This window comes from Terrapene carolina, unplaced genomic scaffold, assembly GCF_002925995.2.
Source record: "Terrapene carolina triunguis isolate 2854851 unplaced genomic scaffold, T_m_triunguis-2.0 Scaffold58, whole genome shotgun sequence".
In the NCBI taxonomy this organism is placed as follows: Eukaryota; Metazoa; Chordata; order Testudines; family Emydidae; genus Terrapene; species Terrapene triunguis.
This window is the reverse complement of record NW_020664409.1, coordinates 10,053,627-10,072,778: the sequence shown is the minus strand read 5'-3', so window position 1 is coordinate 10,072,778 and position 19,152 is coordinate 10,053,627. Positions and strand designations below refer to the sequence as shown.

At 39.8% G+C, this 19,152-nt stretch overlaps 1 long non-coding RNA gene across 1 annotated transcript in view; it reads right to left on the bottom strand.

Annotated features, from left to right (window-relative positions):
• The window catches only part of LOC112115592, a 215,463-nt gene that overhangs the window by 134,509 nt on the left and 61,802 nt on the right, over window positions 1–19,152 (bottom strand). The window contains exon 2 of the long non-coding RNA XR_003370222.1: window positions 2,217–2,346. This is a non-coding gene — a long non-coding RNA (uncharacterized LOC112115592). The remainder of the gene's footprint in view (window positions 1–2,216; window positions 2,347–19,152) is intronic.

The window sequence follows — 19,152 nt, the reverse complement described above, 5'->3', positions numbered from 1 at the left end:
GGGCTTTGTCAAGCCAAGCCTTAAAAACCTCTAAGGATGGAGATTCCACCACCTCCAGTGGTGGAACCCATTCCAGTGCTTCACCACCCTCCTAGTGAAATAGTGTTTCCTAATATCCAACCTAGACCTCCCCCACTGCAACTTGAGACCACTGCTTCTTGTTCTCCTCTAAGCCTTGTATAATTTGTATTCATAGCACCTAAAGAACCTGGCTTTACAGATGGAGGGATACTAGTAGTAGTTCCACTGAAAAATTTCAAGCACTCACTAAAACATTCCTAGAACAATTAAACGTGTGGCACATGATGGAGTGGTGTAATGTAAAGATTTTACTGGCATTCATTATGAATGGCCCACCATGGCTACCCCAATCTCATGCTAATGATACCCTTAATACCATACCTCACCGATAGATATTCTGCCTATACAGAATGCCCACAAAGTGGTCATTATTAAATGAGCAGTGCACCAGAAAGTTCCAAATATGAGCATATCTGATATAATTGCACTCATTAACCACTTAAAATAATGTAACAAAAATCCTTTCATAAATCAATGGGCTCGGTCTTGGTCCCATTTAATTCAATGGTAGTTTCCCCATTGACTACAACAGGAGAAAGAGCAAATACAATAACTTTACTTAAAAAAAACAAACTGAAGTATGTATCCTGTAAAACTAAATTTAAATCATCCAAATCTTATCCCCTCCCCTCAAAAAAAAAAAAAAAAAAAAAAAACACGAACAAGCAGAACAATAAAGAAATTTACTGTATGTTAGTAATTTTTTTTTAAGTATTCTTGTAACGTCTTTTGAAAGTCACCAAATGTACAAAACATTAAACAAGGCTCCACACAAATCTCAATTTTCAAATAATATCTCAAATCACTCAAACTTGGGTATGTAGCTTCATAAGTCGTGATCGGGTACCTGGGTGGTGGTATATGGTGTCTCTCTTGAAAACGTACACAAAATATAGAAAGTACTATAGTTCCCATTGCCTTAACTACACCTAAATTAAGATATATTTTGTACATGTGGGTACAATAGAAACATATTTTGATTTTCTCACTGTCTAGTTGGAGAAAGGTATCTAAATGCACACGTGACAAACTATATTAATCAAATTGTATTCTCCACTATCCAATGGTTTCTGCCATTCACAATATAGTGGTGGGCAGAAATCAGACACACTGAATCCTATCTCTTCACACCTTCTTTGGTACAGAGCCCTGCTTTCCCGTTACCTAACATGCTTCCCTAGTGCAAAAGCTCTCCCACTACACCCTAAGCACTTCTATCCTTCTGTTCTCTTTCCCTGTGCAGAAACCTTTCTCTCTGGATCTTCTCCTCTACCTCCTATATTCCCTCCACCACCAGCTCTAGAAGCACCTTCATTGCAACTCTCAATTACAGCCCATCAGAAAACATATTTTACAAAAATGGTTGTCACTTATTGTCAAATCACAGTTCAATAGAAATTTTCCCCACCCACTCTATTCTCTACTACTGCATCCTTCCATCTCTCACCTTATCTACTCCTCTTTGAACAGTTTAGTTTAATTTTTAATGATATATTTAACCAAGGTGCATGCCTGAGGTGAGAATAACCGGTGTTAAATTTAAACCAGTGCAGCTGATATGGTTGTTGGAGGAGTACCCACAACCTTGTCTATGAGGAAGGAGGGAAGAAGAGAGACCAAAACAGAGTAAGGTGATCATTTTTGGAAATATCATCAGCAACTAGTTGAAAACACACACATGTAGCCCTGCTGCAATACAGATAGATCCCTGACCAATGTTAACCTTTCTGATACACTCATAAGCATATGCAAAAGTTTGATTGAACTCTACCTCCTAGGCTTCACCCTGAGCTCTACTGTGATTAGTTTTCTCTTAGGACTGAGTCAGTTCAACTTCTTTGATTGCTTAGCAAATAAAAGCTACCCAAATTACAAAAAGTGCTGCATTGAAGGGTGTTGGAAAGCTCAAATGCATGGGATTTATCAAAACCTCATGCCACTCTTTATAGAAAATCTCTTGTTAGTAAAGAGGAAAAGTAAACTTTGAAGGTTGGTGCTTATAATTAAAGGGTGTTTCTGCAATATCTGAAGTTTCTTCTATTCCCATTTGAAACCATGAGAGTTATATCTTCCTGTTTTGAGACAGGCCTCCCAAAGAAAGGTCTGAGTTAATTATAAATTATCCCATTACTCACCCCAGGTGTCCCTCCTGGAGCAGGAAGGAACTACAGCACAGAGAGCTGCATGTAAATCCTTTGATCACATACACAATTCCACTTCAGAAACATAAATCCTCCTCTTTCACTGTACTGACATGACTCATACCTGAAATGAAGAAAGAACAGGACACAAGCTCTCAGTAACCTTATGTCAATGGAAAAGTTAAAAAATAATACATTTTAAAGTAATTAGCCAAGTCCCCAGTATTTTCTCAAGCACACACTGAAGTCAAATGCATTGCTGTAATTAAGTTTCAACAGCCCTTGATAACCACACATTTATAGAAAAAACCTACATATTTCAATTTAAATTCAGCTAAAATAGAATGTCCTGTTACATATTGCAGTCTGGACATTGCCTCAATTAATAGAACTAGTGCAAAGTCTTTGTTAGGATCCCTTTCTTACAAAAACTTTCAAGAGCAGAAACATGACAGGGCGTTAAAAATAAAATATATGTCCTACTTCCACACTGCAGAAGGAAGCCAAAATATATCTATGCAACACAAATACACCCTTACAATGGGTGTTTTTCATGGTTTCTGCACCCTTTTGTAGTCTGTTTTTAATAATTTTTATTTATTTATTTTACTGCACCAGCTCCATAAAAACAGGACCAATGTGCTATAGACAGACAGAAGTGGCCATCCTTTAATCGTTTTGGATGTGCCGAAAGACAGATAGAATAACAAGTTTCGTAACATTAGCCAGTTTCCATGCATTTCTTCCACAAGAGAAGGCACACTTTCACTATTTGTGAAGGGGACAAAAACTTGCAAGCCAAATTGTGTCAACAATAGCAGAATTAAGAGTCTGGAGTGTTCAGCAAGACTTATACCGAAGTAAACACTAATAAAAATAAAATAAATTAAATGTAGAACACATTAGCACAACAGAGAACTGACCCACAAAGCATCCTGGCCTGTCTGGTAAGTAGCCTACATATAGTTTCCTGAGCTGAGAGACCAGATCTGTGACTGTTTTAAGTTCTCTGGCTTTTTTTTTTTTTTTTTTTAATATACATTGTTGGAAACCCGGGAATTCCAACTTCCCAATGATGTATAACAATATTTTCCAGCCCAACCAGTTCAGACAGTATTAGCCCTGAAAAAAATCATGTAATTCCGAATACCATCATGCTTCCCCTACCTGAAATTCCAACTACATTTTAGTGACTATTAACTTGAAAACCGGTAGCAAAACCAACATTATTTACTTACAGGCACTTTCCTGAAGATTTTTGTAATTGTTGTTGAGTTTGCACCATTACCAAGTACTACCATCTCAACTGCCTGCCAACAATCAAATTTGGTAACAAATCAACAGAACAAAAACTATGCCATGTTTCCCCAGCAGAATGAATTTTTACATGTGTTAATGTGTATCCATATTTCCTGAACTGTGCTGGCTGTTTCCTTTTTACATTTTTTTTTAAACATTAAGTTTCTCATTCATAATTTAAAGTCAAATTCTGCTTGGAGATGCACACTCACACACAACTCTTACGGATGCAAGCGGGAATTGCAAATATATATATTTGAGGACAGAATTTGGCCCAGACTATTTAAATAAAATAGTACATTTATAAACACTAATGTACCTATGATACAAGTAAGATCAGTAAGTTAATATCAGAATTTAGGGCCAGAAGTGGTCGCCAGATTATCTAGTCTGACCTGTATACATAGGCCACCAATGCCATCCAGCTACCCACACACTAACCCAACCACTGAAATTAGACAGGAGACTAAATCATTGTATGTTACAGGCAGAGAGTTGGCGGGGGTACACCAAAACCTGATGTGACAGATATTGACACACAGACACACACACACACACACTTTCACCTGAAAGAACACATGCAGTAAGAAGTGGAAGAAAATAAACTTAAGTAAACATTCTTCTCTGAGATCACCAGAGCGTTAAGCACATTTCTTTTAGCTCTTTGAACAATAGTCTAAACTGCAGACGCTAAAGCCTGTCAGATATGAAGTGTTCAAAGATTACACCTCAGCAACATACCCTTGAATTACATTCCAGTCCCACTTAATGATAGTAAAGTCAAAGAGAAGGTACTTTTGCTGAAAACACTTATGCCAAAAATGCCAGGGGAAAAATGTTTTCTACTGTGAGAAATCTTTCATTAGTTCTATCTAAGGACAAGAAACATAAATATCATTTTTATATATGATGATTAAAATGTCATGATTAGTTAAGGTCAAAGAGGTCTATTTAGCCTCCTGTATAGCATTGTCATGGTCTCTGCCCAAAATTAAAAGGCTGGGAGTTAAAAGAAACTGAATTACAAGCTTTCATACTAAAACAAACAAACAAACAAAAAAACACATGAACTAAGCAAATAAGAGGGCCCACATGAAAACAGACTGTATTATATACGGGGTCTCAAACAATCTAGATACTAAAGCTATCAGGGAAAGACTAAAGGTCGCCAAATTATAGAGAGTGAATCTGACTACACAAACTAAGCAACACCCGCAAAAAGTGGTAGCCACAACATTTTTACCACTGTGGTTTATGAGAAAGATCCCATCCTGCACAGATACAGTGGTGTAAGGGTTACATATGAGGTCACTGTCATGACAGTCGAAGCCTGAGGTTTATGTAAATGGGGTGGTTTGGTAACTTGCTATGAGTTTTTATATAATGATGCATACAGTGTAATGTTCTCCTGATATACTGAAATCATGGTCACAATAACTGTGTAGGAGTCTGCATGCTTTGCCGTTGCATACTTCTTTTAGTTCAGTTTGCACCTGAAGCAGTTAGAGCACTTAACAGATAAAGATTTCCTCCTACCATAAACTTATCTGATTTTATGTGACGGAACATAAAATGCTGTGTTTAATGATCTTGCTAAGGAATGCTCTGCACATTAAATCAGCAGTGGATAAATAAAAGATCATTAAAGTTCCAGTCAGACTGCCCTGTCTTCAAATGCAAAACAACCCATTTCTATTTGTAACAACTAAACCTGCAAGAAGAAAAATACCACACACAAGTTTATGAGAGAGTCATAAGGGATTGGACTTCTTTGGCAGTCACAACAAAGATTGCAGCTAGCTAGTACGTAGACGCAATCAACATTAATCTTATTAATCATAAAAGTATTCCTTGGATCCTTGAATTTAATTATCGGCGCTCTGCTTGTGGACCAAGGGCATGTTCTGTAGTTCTGTAAGCCTCAGATGGAAGGGATCACTATTAGAAGATTTTACCACTTGAAGAGAGTTCACTCTGAAAATTATCATAAAGGCCCACTCCCCATACACTTTGAGCTGACTGCCAAGAAAATTTCAAAGCCCAGCTGCCACCTGTATCTGAGATAGATTCTTCAAATACTGTATGCAGAGAAGCACACCTTAAAATGTGTCAGTGGCTGATGTGAACAAAAATAAGCCAGGAGTCTCTCAGCTGGTGCTGGAAGAATCACTTGGGACATATTCTTCATCTGCCACACTGAGCAGAGTTAAAAATAAAAATTGAGTGGGGCACCGGAGTTGTGACTGGGCTAAGGGCCAAATCTTGAGGTCCTTGTGCATGCTCAGCTCCAACTAAAATCAACAGAAATTTAGATCTTAGGATTTGTCTACAAATATTCTAAGAGCAATGTTTGCTAAAGGGCATCATCCTGGCCTCCATTAGTGTGCATGAAAATTGAACATGCGAATCACCTGTGTATGCCATTTTTTTTTACATGCTTTCATTTGTGGACTCAAATTTTAGGGTTCATGCAGGTAAATTTCACTATTTAAGTGAAATATACTGCATAATTAGAGGCCGCGATTTGAAAATTTAGCCCTGAAAGTTTTCCTGGTCTTGGGAGGTGTAATTTAAGCTAGCCTTTGGGCAAAGCAGACTAGCTGGCATTAAGATTTAAGATCATCATTGAGAAAAAAAAGAAATTTCATTATTTATAAAGTCTTTGTTGAACGTATTCACAGGGCTGACATCTTTATATAAGATCCAAGACAGTGACAATATAAAAAAAGGGGAAAGATGTAAACTTCTGTTCACGTAACTTTTTACCTACCCAATGTGCCCAAGTTTCTTGTGGCATCTGTTTAATGGAATAATAAAATCAAGGTATAGCCTTGACTTGGAAGGTGAATTTCCTTCTCTCCGCACAAGCTTTACCATCTAGTAGGCCATAACCACTCAACAGCCTTTAATACTTTAAAACAAGGCAGACAGAAAAAAAAATCACAAGAAAACAAGTCAGCCAGGCCCAAGCCTCCTTTTGAGATGCTCACTACAGTTACCTATATTATATGTGTTTGTTTATCATCAGTATATACCGAAAGGAGATATAGGAAGTATCAGCTGTTTGGCTGTTGATCTTAGGACCATTTAAAAAACAAAACAAAACAAAAAACACCATAAGTGAGTTTCCTCTAGCCCAGTCTTCAAATACTGACATGATGGGTGCACTGTTCATACCCCTCTTGCTGGTTTAGCATCACATGGGCATTGTGACAGGTACAATATCTCACTCTCAGGGTATGTCTACACTGGAACTGGAGGTGTAATTTCCAGCTTGGGTAGACATATCCATGATAACTCTCAACGAGCTAGTACCCTAAAAACAGAAATGTAGCCACAATACTGTGAGCGGCGGGATAGGCGAGCCTCTCCCAGCATGATCCCATCTGAAACCTGAGGTATATACTCAAGGCGACTCACTCATGCTACTGTGGTTCCACAGCTATTTTAGCTGGATCAGAACTAGTGTGGGTATTGAGCTGAACATTACACCTTCAGCTCCAGTGAAGATATACCCTATGATAGAAAGGAATGCTTAGGAATCTGGGGATCAAAAACAGGGAGCAAAATAGGGAAACAACTGGCAGGATCAATTAATCAGAACTAAGAAGTTGGCAACACAGGACTGGAGATGGGAAGATGGAAACTGGAATGAGGAATAAATAGGAAAGGAAAGAGAGAGGAAGGTGAGGAGATAACAGATATAGATAATGGGGAGACCTGTGGGTGAACCAAAGGGCACATATCCGGGGGGGGGGGGGCAATGCTAGAAGGGAAAGTGGCCTGGAAAAGAGGCTAGCATCTGATGAGGTCAATAGTGAAAGAGAACCTTGGTACTGAATTAAAGAAGGGTGCTTTATAAGAGCCTTGCTTTATAAGATAGAAAGATAGATAAAGAAAAGAATTATATTGGGATTAAGTCAAAAGACAGGGAACCCCAGAATATGGATCTATTCCCAATACTGTAATAGACTATCATTATGACTGGCGGAAAATTAATCTCTCTGGCCTTTAGTTTCCTCATCTATAATCTGGGAGTAATAGTTTATTTACCCAACAGGAATATAAAGTCTCATTAATTAATATGTTTGAAGTTGTTGGAAATCCTCAGCTAGAATATGCAATAGAAGTTATTTTGTAGAAGAATACTATTATTTGATAGGAGAGATAAAGGCAGAGATTGGTGGGCAAAAGAGAAGCAGACAACGCACCAGAGGTGGAACTGCCATCATTTGAATTCCATTTTTCCCTCCACTTGTCTGGATTTACTATTTGTCGGTGAATATAGTTATGACATGGTTCCATCCACCACCAACAGAAAATTAACAGCTCAGGGAAATAGAATGTTTTTCTTAAAAGCACTTATAACATGTTTACTTTTAATTTTCTCAAGTATGTGCTTCTGGATTTTAACTTGAGCTACTCAGATTCAGGGCTGAACTCTCAAATCTGATAGCCTGTATAAAACCACACAATGCATTTCTTTAGAGCAAGTCAAACCTACCTTGTTCCCTAATTCATTACAAGATACAGTTTAAATAACTTCATTCTCATTTACACATAAAAAGCCACTCCCATCAATTCAAACCTATGGCAAAGCCTCTTTTCATCTTATTGCTCTTTATTCCCAAATAATTAACATGTGTATGTCTCTTTCCACATGCACATGTGCATGCACACTCCTTTGCAGTAAGAGAAGTGAGTTGGCTTTAAGATGTTCAATGAAAACTGCATTTAACATGTACACACCAGCATCTGGGCTGAGTTTGGTTGAGCGCATAATTGGACACAGATTTCATACACTGAGCAGATGGAATGCCCCCTTTTTCCTTCCCCCCTCCCAAATCACATTGTGGACCCATTCACACCCTTACCCAGGCTGCCCCTACAGAATCTCCCATGGTTGCCACTTTCTAATGCTTGACATTATGCTGCCTCTGCCTCCTTGGCAGCTGGAGCCAATATATGCTCTTTGGTGGTGGGTCAGAGGGCATGCTCTAGATCTTCACATGCCAAGACACATAAAATCAATGTTAATGCCCAGAAGAAGGAACTACTGATGCAGAAGGTCACTAAATGCCAGTTGCTCTATAGCACTGAAGTCTTGAAGGGAAACCCCGCAAAATCGACAAGACATGAGCGACAATCTGGTCCTCTAACACCACCATGGGATACTGTAAAATGGGAAAGAAAGCCAAACATGAAATAGACATCATGAGTCTCAGAGAATTGAACACAATGATTTTTTTAAAAAATATTTTAATTACATGCCAGAGAGCAGTCCACAATATTTATTTTTATTTATTAAAAACCATGGTCATTTTTCTAAGGACAACACAGATTACCACTGTGGTTCTTTAACAAAAGAAAAACAATAAAAACAAAAATGGATCTCATTTTTTTGTAGCACAAGAAAAAAGAAAAAAGAAAAAAGACATGATGTGAACAGGCTGCTTATCTGACCCAACTTCCACTTAAAAATCCGAGCTATACTGACTGACGGATGGCATACACAAATGTGAAACCATGTGCCACATTACTGGCACTATTTCCCCAAGGAAGAGGGAGGAAGAACGAACAAACCACATCTGACAAATGCTAGTCATATCACTCCATTCACTTCTGAAAGGTGCTCAGATATTATGGTAACAAGGGCAGTTTAAGAACCAGAATAGAATAGAATCTTCAAACAAAAATGACCTTTTTCCTCTGTGTCTGCTTAAATACTATTAAAAAGCAGCTACACCCTTTGGTGTATTTTGAAGGATATGGTATGTTGAAAACTGTGTTAAAATTGTAAGCTACCATTTTAAATTTCAGGAGTTTTCCTGGTCATGCTTGCAGACAAGGGGTTCTGTAGGGAAGCATGTGATCTTGGTCTAGCAGCAGAGTCTGTAAAGAGTCAGCTTAGAGCAAGATGGGGTGAGTTGTGTATCTCTGTCTTACAAAGCATCCTGCTCTCTCTTTTTGGATAGAGGATAATAGGGTTTTAAGGAATAGCCAACATACATTTGTCAAAAACAAATCATGCCAAACCAATCTAATTTCCTGTTTTGACAGAGTTACTGGCTTAGTGGATAAGGGGAAGCAGTTGATGTGATTTATCTTGATTTTAGTAAGCTTTTTGCACAGTCACATATGACATTCCCATAAACAAACCAGGGAAATGTGGTCTAGATGAAATTACTCTAAAATGGGTGCATAACTTGTTGAAAAACCATAAGCAAAGAGTAGTTATCAATGGTTCGCTGTCAAAACTGAGAGGATGTTATCTAATGGAGTCCTGCAGAGGTCTGTCCTAGCTCTGGTGCTATTTAATATTTTCCATTAATGACTTAGATAATAGAGAGGAGAGTATGCTTATAGAATTTGCAAGCTGGGAGGGATTGCCAGCACTTTGGAGGACAGGATTAGAATTCAAAATGACCTTGACAAATTGGAGAATTGTTCTGAAGTAAGCAAGATGATATTCAGTAAAAATAAGTGCAAAGTGCCGTATATACTCATTCATTAGCCCATTCGTTTATAAGCCGACCCCCCAAGATGGTTAGGTAAAAATAGCAAAAACTGTATGACTCTTTCGTAAGCTGACCCTATATTTCAGGGGTTGGCAAACTTTGGCTCCTGGCCCGTTAGGGTAAGCCTCTAGCGGGCCTGGACGTTTTGTTTACCTGGAGCGCTCACAGGCATGGAGCCCCTCAGCTCCCAGTGGTCACGGTTTGCCATTCCCAGCCAATGGGAGCTGCGGGAAGTGGCGCACCACTTCCCGCAGCTCCCGTTGGCTGGGAACGGCAAACCACGGCCACAGGGAGCTGAGGGGCTCCATGCCTACATACGCTCCAGGTAAACAAAACGACAATGTATTAGATATTCAATTCAATGATTCCATAGAGTTTAAAATCATCAAATTTTGGTGTAGACCCATTTATAAGCCGACCCCGGCTCTTTGATGCGTCACTTTTTTACCAAAAATATTCGGCTTATGAATGAGTATATACGTTACTTCACTTAGGAAGATACAGAAGAGGGAATAATTGGCTAGGCAGTAGTACTGCTGAAAAAGATCTGGGTGTTATAGAGGATCATGAATTGAATGAGAGCTAACAACATGAGGCAACTGAGAAAAAGGATAATATTTTCTTGTGTATTAACAGAAGTGTCATATCTGAAACATGTGAGGTAATTAGTCCACTCTACTCAGCAATGGTGAGGCCTCAGCTGGAGTACTGAGTCCACACACTAAGAAAGATGAGGACAAATTGAAGAGAGTCCAGAGGTGAGCAACAAAAATGATAAAAGCTTTAGCAAATTTGATCTACTTGGAATGGTTAAAAAAAATGGCCATGTTTATAGTCTTGAAAAAAGTAGACTGAGAGGGACCTGATATCAGTCTTCCAATATGTTAAGGGCTATTACATAGATGACTCTGATCAATTGTTCTCCCTGTCCACTGAAGATAGGACAAGAAATAAAAGGCTTACTTGCCTGCTGCAAGGGAGATTTAGGTTAGATATCAGGAAAAGCTTTCTAACTATAAGGATAGTTAATTTTGGCATATGCTTCCCAGGGTGATTGTAGAATCCCCATCAATGGAGATTAAGAACAGGTTGGATAAACACCTGCCAGGGATGGTCTAGGTTTGCTTGGCCCTGCCTTAGCACACAGGGCTGGACTTGATGAACTCTTGAGGTCCCCTCCAACCCTACATTTCCATGATTCTGTCATACAGCCAGCTACCCATAGCTTGGGTCACATTTTAAATATTTTCTTCTCAACTGTAGAACTACAAACTCACTTGGGTTTTTTGGGTGGGTTTTAATGGAACAATAATCAGATGTAATCACAATTCCAGAAGCTGGGGCTCTAATATGGGCCAGTAGTGCCCAGGGCCTATACCCTAATCTGGCCCTGCGGACAAATTAAGTCATTCATTTCTTCTGTGGATCACAGGCATTTAGGAAACAGAGGCAGGAGTCCAGATGTGCTAGTTAGTCCATCCATCAAAGGCTTTTAAGTGCAGCTCAGCAACTAGTCATGTGAGGAATAAGGCTTCAGTCCTATAGTAATCTCCATATAGATGAACCCTTGCACAGGCATGGAGCCCATCTTAGTTCGAGGGCCTAATTTATTAAATTCCATTTGTCCAGACGAGTTTTTGCTTTTCCTTGGCTGCCACATGAGATATTTTCAGTCTTTTTTAATGTTAAAAACAATCTCTGTGGTGTGCCCAATATGTTGAAGAAATTATTCCTGAAGAGTTCATTATTTTAAAATTGACCTATTATGCTGATACACACAATGCATATCTTGGGTTATCTGCCACTTAATTGCTGGTTAGAGCCCTGATTTACACAGCCGACCCGTTAAGACACTGAAACTTTGCATTAATTAGTTCTGCAGTAGAATTAATTCAAAATGAAAAAAGGTGACCTATTTTCTTTTTTCTTCATCCTATTCTTGATATATACCAATTCCTTCAGTTTCTTTTACCACAGTCCCAACACACCCCACTCTCAGAAAATTAACTGTAAAACAATTTGCATTGAATACATATTTCATTTAATTTACCAAACAGATTTGCATTACCAAACCTTTTTTGTACCTCTTTATGTGAAAAGTTCATATGTTTCAGGGCATAAAATATTTCAAATAGGGATCTTAGAATTGAAATTGAAATCTTATTCCTCCCAAATTAAAAGCTGCATCCAGTTTTGTTTACACAACCCCCTCTCTGTTTGCCAGTGAATAACAACTATGCAGGTCTTCCTTCATAACTCTTTTTAGATACATCTTATATTTTCAGTGTCCAGCAGCCATGGAGAAGGTAAATGATATAGGAACCACTATCAACAAAGAGAAATTCAATATTACAACAAGCATGGGTGTCCCTGCACTCTGAGATCCCCCACTGCATATCTAACTAGAAAACTTGCGTCAAGATTACCACTTCTTTGACTTGCCTACTAGTTAAACTGTGACTCTGTGGTTAAGGCAGGTAGGAGAAAATTTTGCTTCAAGCTAGTCAAAGAGAGCAGCTTTGTTTCTAATGTACATGTTTATTTTTTAAAATGCATTTTAAATACAAAATGTCACAAAGGAGACTAAATAAATTATGAAAAGACAAATCCCATTCTATTTATATTTCTGCATCTTTTCTCCTCAAGTAAGGTTACATGAGTATCAGTTATATGCACCAAGAAAGAAAACCACTTTAAAAATGAGGCAAATCCATGGCATCAGTTTCTCACACTCCAGTAGTGGCTTCACACTGTTTTCTAAATGGCAATAGCTTCCACCTAGTCCAATTTTTTGCTTACACGATCCATGGGGTGGGGGGATAGGGATAGGGAGCATGTCTAAACGTTGGCACATTAGTATCAACATTCAAATGTGAAATATTTCTTTACAAAACTCTGTTGGCTTTAGGTATGGTCTTGAATAGAAAAAAAACATTAGCAGTAGCTTCTCAGAATTAGGCTAAATAATTGGTCAATTTAAACATGACCATGCCTGTGTTCAAATATCCTCTTATCTAAATGCAATTATGTCTGAATCATTAAAATAGCTCCATCTTAAGAAGACACAGTCTGATTGAGAAGAGTGGGCCAAATTCATTGTTGCCTATAATGCTCCACTGAAGCCAATTTGACAGAGAACATCAACAAGAATCCATCATGGGTAAGGCTGCGTGTCTGTTACGGAGGTCATGGATTCCGTGACTTTCTGTGACCTCCGTGACTTCTGCAGTGGCCGGTGCAGCTGGTTCAGGGACTGCCAGGCAGCCCCTGGGCCAGCAGCACCAGCCGCTACTGGGGCAGTTTGAGTGTGGGAGGGGGCTCAGAGATGCGGCGGGGGGTTGGAGTGCGGAGTGGCATGTATCTCGGGGGGCTCCCCGGAAGCGTCCGGCATGTCCCTGCAGTTCCTAGGGGCCAGGAGTCTTCGCACACCGCTCATGCTCGCAGGCGCCACCCCCCACAGCTCCCACTGGCTGCAGTTCACGGCCAATGTGAGCTGCGGAGCCGGAGCTCGTGGTGGGGGCAGCAAGGGGAGCACTGGCCTTCCCTCCCCCTAGGAGCTGCAGGGACATGCGGAGCCGGGTAGGGAGACTGCCAGCCCTACCAACCCTCCCCTCACAGCTCCAGCGGGGGTTCCAGGCCACGTGCCGCCACCACCCCCTACCCTCCCCCCCAGCCTGGGTCCCGGGCCGCATGCCACCACTGCCCCCTCCAGCACCTGTGGTACCCCTGCCCCTCCCCCCAGAGTACCCCTGGCCCAAATTTTAATTAGGGGTATATAGTACAAGTCATGGACAGGTCATGGGCCGTGAATTTTTGTTTACTCCCCATGACCTGTCCATGACTTACTAAAAATACCCGTGACTAAAACGTAGCCTTAATCATGGGCAATTTTTAAATCAAGAATGGATTTATTTTTCAAAGGTATGCCTTAGCTCAAACAGGAATTATTTTGGGGAAGTTCTATGCCCTGTGCTATACAGGAGGTCACACTAGATCACATCAATTAATTTCAACAATACCAATTTATGGTATTTCACTAAGCATACTAATATTTATGAAGTAGGTTTTTTGTAATATTTTAAAAAGGAGCTTAGAAGTCAGAGTATATAGAATGACACCAACTATCCATTTTGAAACCATCTTTTTTTTTTAAAACTTGTTAAATAAACAATAAATCAACTCCTGTTTTTCTTCCAATGCTGTATGTTTTCTTGGCAGGGACTAGACTGCAAAGCCTATCAGAAAACAGATAAAGGAAGAAGTAAGGATAAAACACAGCAGGGGAACAGTCCCCAAGGCTGATGATTTGAACACAATTTAGTTTACAGTTAACTCACAGCATGACATTTGTAATGTCCTTTATCACCTATGAAGCTGTTTTCTCATTTCTCATTATCATTACACATAACAAGACAAGAAAATATGTATCTGTGCAAAATGGAAAAATATTTGCACATGAACACACAAGACAAAAATATGACAACTTACATTTTAAAAGGAGCTTCTTGTTTACACTCTAAAAAGAAAAATATAAAGTTACCATAGGTAGAACAGGTGTACTGATCATTTTTCAAATACCAAAACCTTTTCTTCTTTGCTTTTAATCTTCTCCCATCATGCTCACACCACTTAGCAATAGCTATAAATATTTTTCTCACTACACTTTGTCCTCATTCTAACCAAAATGCTCCAATTTTCGCTTTTTGCTTTATTTTCATTTTACACACATTACATTCTTCTTTAATTTTTTGGCCCTCAGGAGTATTAGACTGACACAGAGTTTACGGCACAGAGCGTGCTGCTCCTACTAGGTGGCCATAACAATGGACAAAGGCAGGGAGTGCCTGCAACACCACACTTGTCCTGCAGAAGGAGCTATGGAGCAGCTCCACCTATGATGGGTTTTTTTGTCGATGACTGGAGGCCTGAAGTAACTGTGTAGGAGAAGCAGAGTTTTGCTGAGTCAGAAGATAAGCAGAAAAACAACCAGCAAAAACTAAAAGTGCAACTAAACCCCATATTACTTCAACTATCCCTAGGAACATCTGAAACTTTTGAACAGTCAGGGTTTCAGGTAATCTAACTAGATATCTATATAAATTTTAGATTTGAGAGACAAATCCAAATGTCCAAAAATTGAGGTTAAAATAGTTGGAATTTACTTGTACCTAAAGTACAGATATGATGGCAAAAATTCACTGTTCATGTTCTAATTCCTTCTGAAGGCTTATATTTATTGTTCTCTTATTTCTACTCACTTTTTCTTCTAATTTAAGATGTTCAATCCCATGTTAAGCCGTCCCACCCCCATTCCCACACCATTGCTCCTGCTCTCTGAGCTCACAGACAGGCTCTCTATTAGTGCTATTCTCAGCCTGAAGGAATGTTAATTGTTATAGAATTTGCACTGTAAATATCAATGTCATAAAGCAGAGTTGAATAGCAGAAGCTAAACCACAGGTCCAACACATTAGGTTTGCATCCAAACGTAGAGAAAATCTGGAAACCAGAAATTAAACCTGGGGTTTTTTGTTTGCTGGTTAATTTTGGGCTCGGAAAAGAGGAAAAATAGCATATGTATGAAACAAAACAGAGAACAGGATGGGGGGCGGGGGGAAAAGTACAGTGGGATGAAATGACTAGATTAAACCACAAACTGAAATCCTGGCACAGATTAGATTCCAAAAGATCGCTGTTTCACAAAAACACAGAGTCCCAACTCACATAGAAATACTTGAGGAAAAAAAATCTGTTGGCTTGTTGGTTTTCTAGATGATGTATAGTTTAAAAGGTTCCCTAGCTTTTAAAGATTAAAAGACAAACTTCTATTAACAAAAACATTGGAGAGGCTGTAAGCAAGATATAAAGAAATATTTGCTGGCATCCATTTTTCTAGCCAGCCAATTTTTTTATTAGAGTAAAACTCTCCAATCTACAGTGCAACTCTCCTCTGCATATTCTGCACCCATTCCATGCATGGAACTCCTGCTGTCATCAATGAACATTCCAAGCAGGAAACACTGCAGGATATGCAACCAAGTTATCCACTGCAAATCAAAGAGGATGTTGCCTTTGTTACTGAGTTTAAAATATTGGTGGAGGAACTTATAATTTTCTCTGTAAGTTAGGGTGACCAGATCACCAAACTAAAATATCGGGACACATTGGGGTACCATCAGTCCCACCCACAATCCACCCCCGCTCCTCCCAGGCTCCGCCCCAGGTCCCGCCCCCCCCCTGCTCGCCCCCCCCCCGTGCCCTTCTTCATCCCCCGGCTGCTGCTGGCTTGCTGTGTCCCTCCTCAGTCCCCCACCCACCACTCACCTCCCCACGCGCTCGCTCACCCGCCCGCCGCTCACCTCTTCACCCCCCCGCCTGCCTCTCACCCCTATGGCACCGACTTCCCCTCTGCTGGGTGGGTGCTCGCCCACCCACCGCCTCTTCCCGCCCCTGCACCGCCCTCACCCCGCCCCCACTCCACCCCTTTCCCCCAAGTCCCCACCCCTGCCCTGCCTCTTCTCCACCACCACCTCCCCTGAGCACGCTGCATCCCCGCTCCTCCCCACTCCCTGCTGGAGGGCGCTAAGTGCTGCTAAACAGCTGTTAGGTGGCAGGAAGCGCTGGGGGGGAGGAGCAGGGACGCGGCGCATGGGGGGGGGAAGGAGACAAGGAGGGGGGAGCTTGACTGCAATTTTTCCCCGTGGGTACTCCAGCCCCGGAGCATCCACTGGGTCAGCACCTCCCTCCTGCTCGCCTCCTTACCTGAATATCGGGACAAATGATGTCCCGATCGTACATTGATCGGGACACGGGACAAAGGTTTTAATATTGGGACAGTCCCGATTTTATGGGGACATCTGGTCACTCTACTGTAAGTTGGGAAATTAAACCTGTACATTCATATTAGTCAGAGAGAAAAAGAGAACTAGACCTAAAATTTATTTTGTAGAATTTTAATACTAAACTTAAAGCCTCATTTTGAGTTGTCCATAGTTTATTCATCCTTTTTTAATTGCCTTGCCTGTATTGGCACACTGTTATTCCAGATTTTTTTCTTTCTTTTGAATGTTATCAAATTAAAGCTATAGAGGAGGTGTTTGGGAGTGGAGAGGAGAGGAGATTCAGTTGTGGCCAGAGGTGATGCAAAGAACAAGACCATTCAAACCAGTTTCTACCTAAAATCAAATACGCTCTCAGTATGAGCTCTGGTAATTTCAGTCAAGGAACCATTATGAACTAAAGCTGAAAAACTTAATCAGTAGGCATGAATGCTAATCTAGCCACACAGAAGTGTGGTTACTGCGTGAGTTGTTCCAGATAGTGTGTGTCCTCAGAAGTCTGCTGTGATCTCACTGAGCAGACAGAGACAAGACAGCAGTGCCAAGAGCATTGGTGGAGTCAGCAAACACAAGCACAGAGCAAAGACTCATCAAGGACTCCACAGGAAAAAAAACAATGAGTACAAAAGTGGTTTGTCTGGTGGAAGACCCGATAGTTAGAGGACAGCCCTTTTTAAACTCAGTGGAAAAGACACATATATACAAGGCACCAGCATAATTACAGAAGCCACTATGCCAGCCTGCCAAGCTGGACTGATGTGGCCTTTTGACCGGGTTTTATTCTTGGATTCAGTCTTCATCTTCTACCCTCCTCCCCCCGCATCACAAAATCAGTTAGTAAATGTAAGCCTTGTATTGTCACAGTGGTTGTGTGTGGTACCACTTTCTCTTCGGAGGTATTTCTATCTGACAGTCTAAATTCTCCAGTCCAATTTGGCATATAAGAACTCCTTTTGATGAAAAGAACTCTCACTATTCTGACTTAACTTTAAATGTTTAAAAAAAAAATCTTCCATCCAGACTTCCTTGTTTTCCCAAGTAAAGGTCTGTCACTTAGTCTAGACTGTATTCAGCAGAAGCAGAATAATCATATAACTTACCATGAAAAACTTTTTTCATCGTCTGTGTATAAACATTGCCTTCTATATGGTACCAAGGAAAAAGTAAAACATTAAGACACATGGATTGTGATGTTCAATAATCACTCAGAGACAAGGTGCTTGACAAAGATCTGCTTCATACAGTGTCAGAGTTCTAACTGCCTCAGTTATATAACAGGAGCCTCTTAAAGGTACAGTTCCCCACATTGATGGATGGATGTTTTCCTTAATTTAGTCACTACTGTAACTGATTAGCGTCTAATGATTTGGTCTAAATCATTTTTAAGAAGCCATAAACTTGGACACTGATATAAGACCTACATAGGAGATCCACCTATATCATTATTAATCACACCTGATTGTTAAACTCTATGCCCATCATATTTGTGTGTATCCCAGGAATGCCTACACAAATAAATTGACTCAGATTTGTGATTTCCTTCTAATGAACTTGAAAGATTTGGAATCTATTTCTTTTTGGATACATTGCTTTGGAATATTCAAGTGATGGTGTGTTGTTCTCACTTTAATCTGCATAAAATATAGTAATCACTTAACATAAAAAAATCTGTTACCTAGTGTCACATTTTTCGAAGGGACCTCAACTGGATTGCACAATTTTTTGTATGTCCATTTTTTCCACTCAATGTGTTTGTACACACAAACTGTATTCCATATGTAAATTACATAGGTAGATATTAAATACCCATTTTGTATTTAATGAACTTGAGAAGAATGATTTTAGAGACAGCTTTTGAAAATTTGTCCATGAAACTTTAAGATAGACCCACATGTAGCTTATGTTTTGCAACTAAAATTTAAAAGCAAAATTCTTACTGGAAAAAGCTTTGTGGTTCTCAGTTTCCCACATAGTATTATTCACCAAGTAGACTGCAAGCAATTAAACAAATTGAAAAGTAGTAAATCACAAAGCCACTAGTAATGTGGGAAACTCTGTGGTCAAACAGATATCGAAAAATGCTAGTTGTCACATCCAATACAAGAAGTGTTTAGTAGTGCACTGCTACTACAGTACAAAGATGTACATACCATATCATTCAGTCTACACACTTCAACTCTTCTGAAGCAAGACTCAGGCTAGAATACAGTAAATGGCAGTGTATATGAATTTAATAATCCCTTCATAGCAGAAACTTCAGTTAAGCTGCAAATG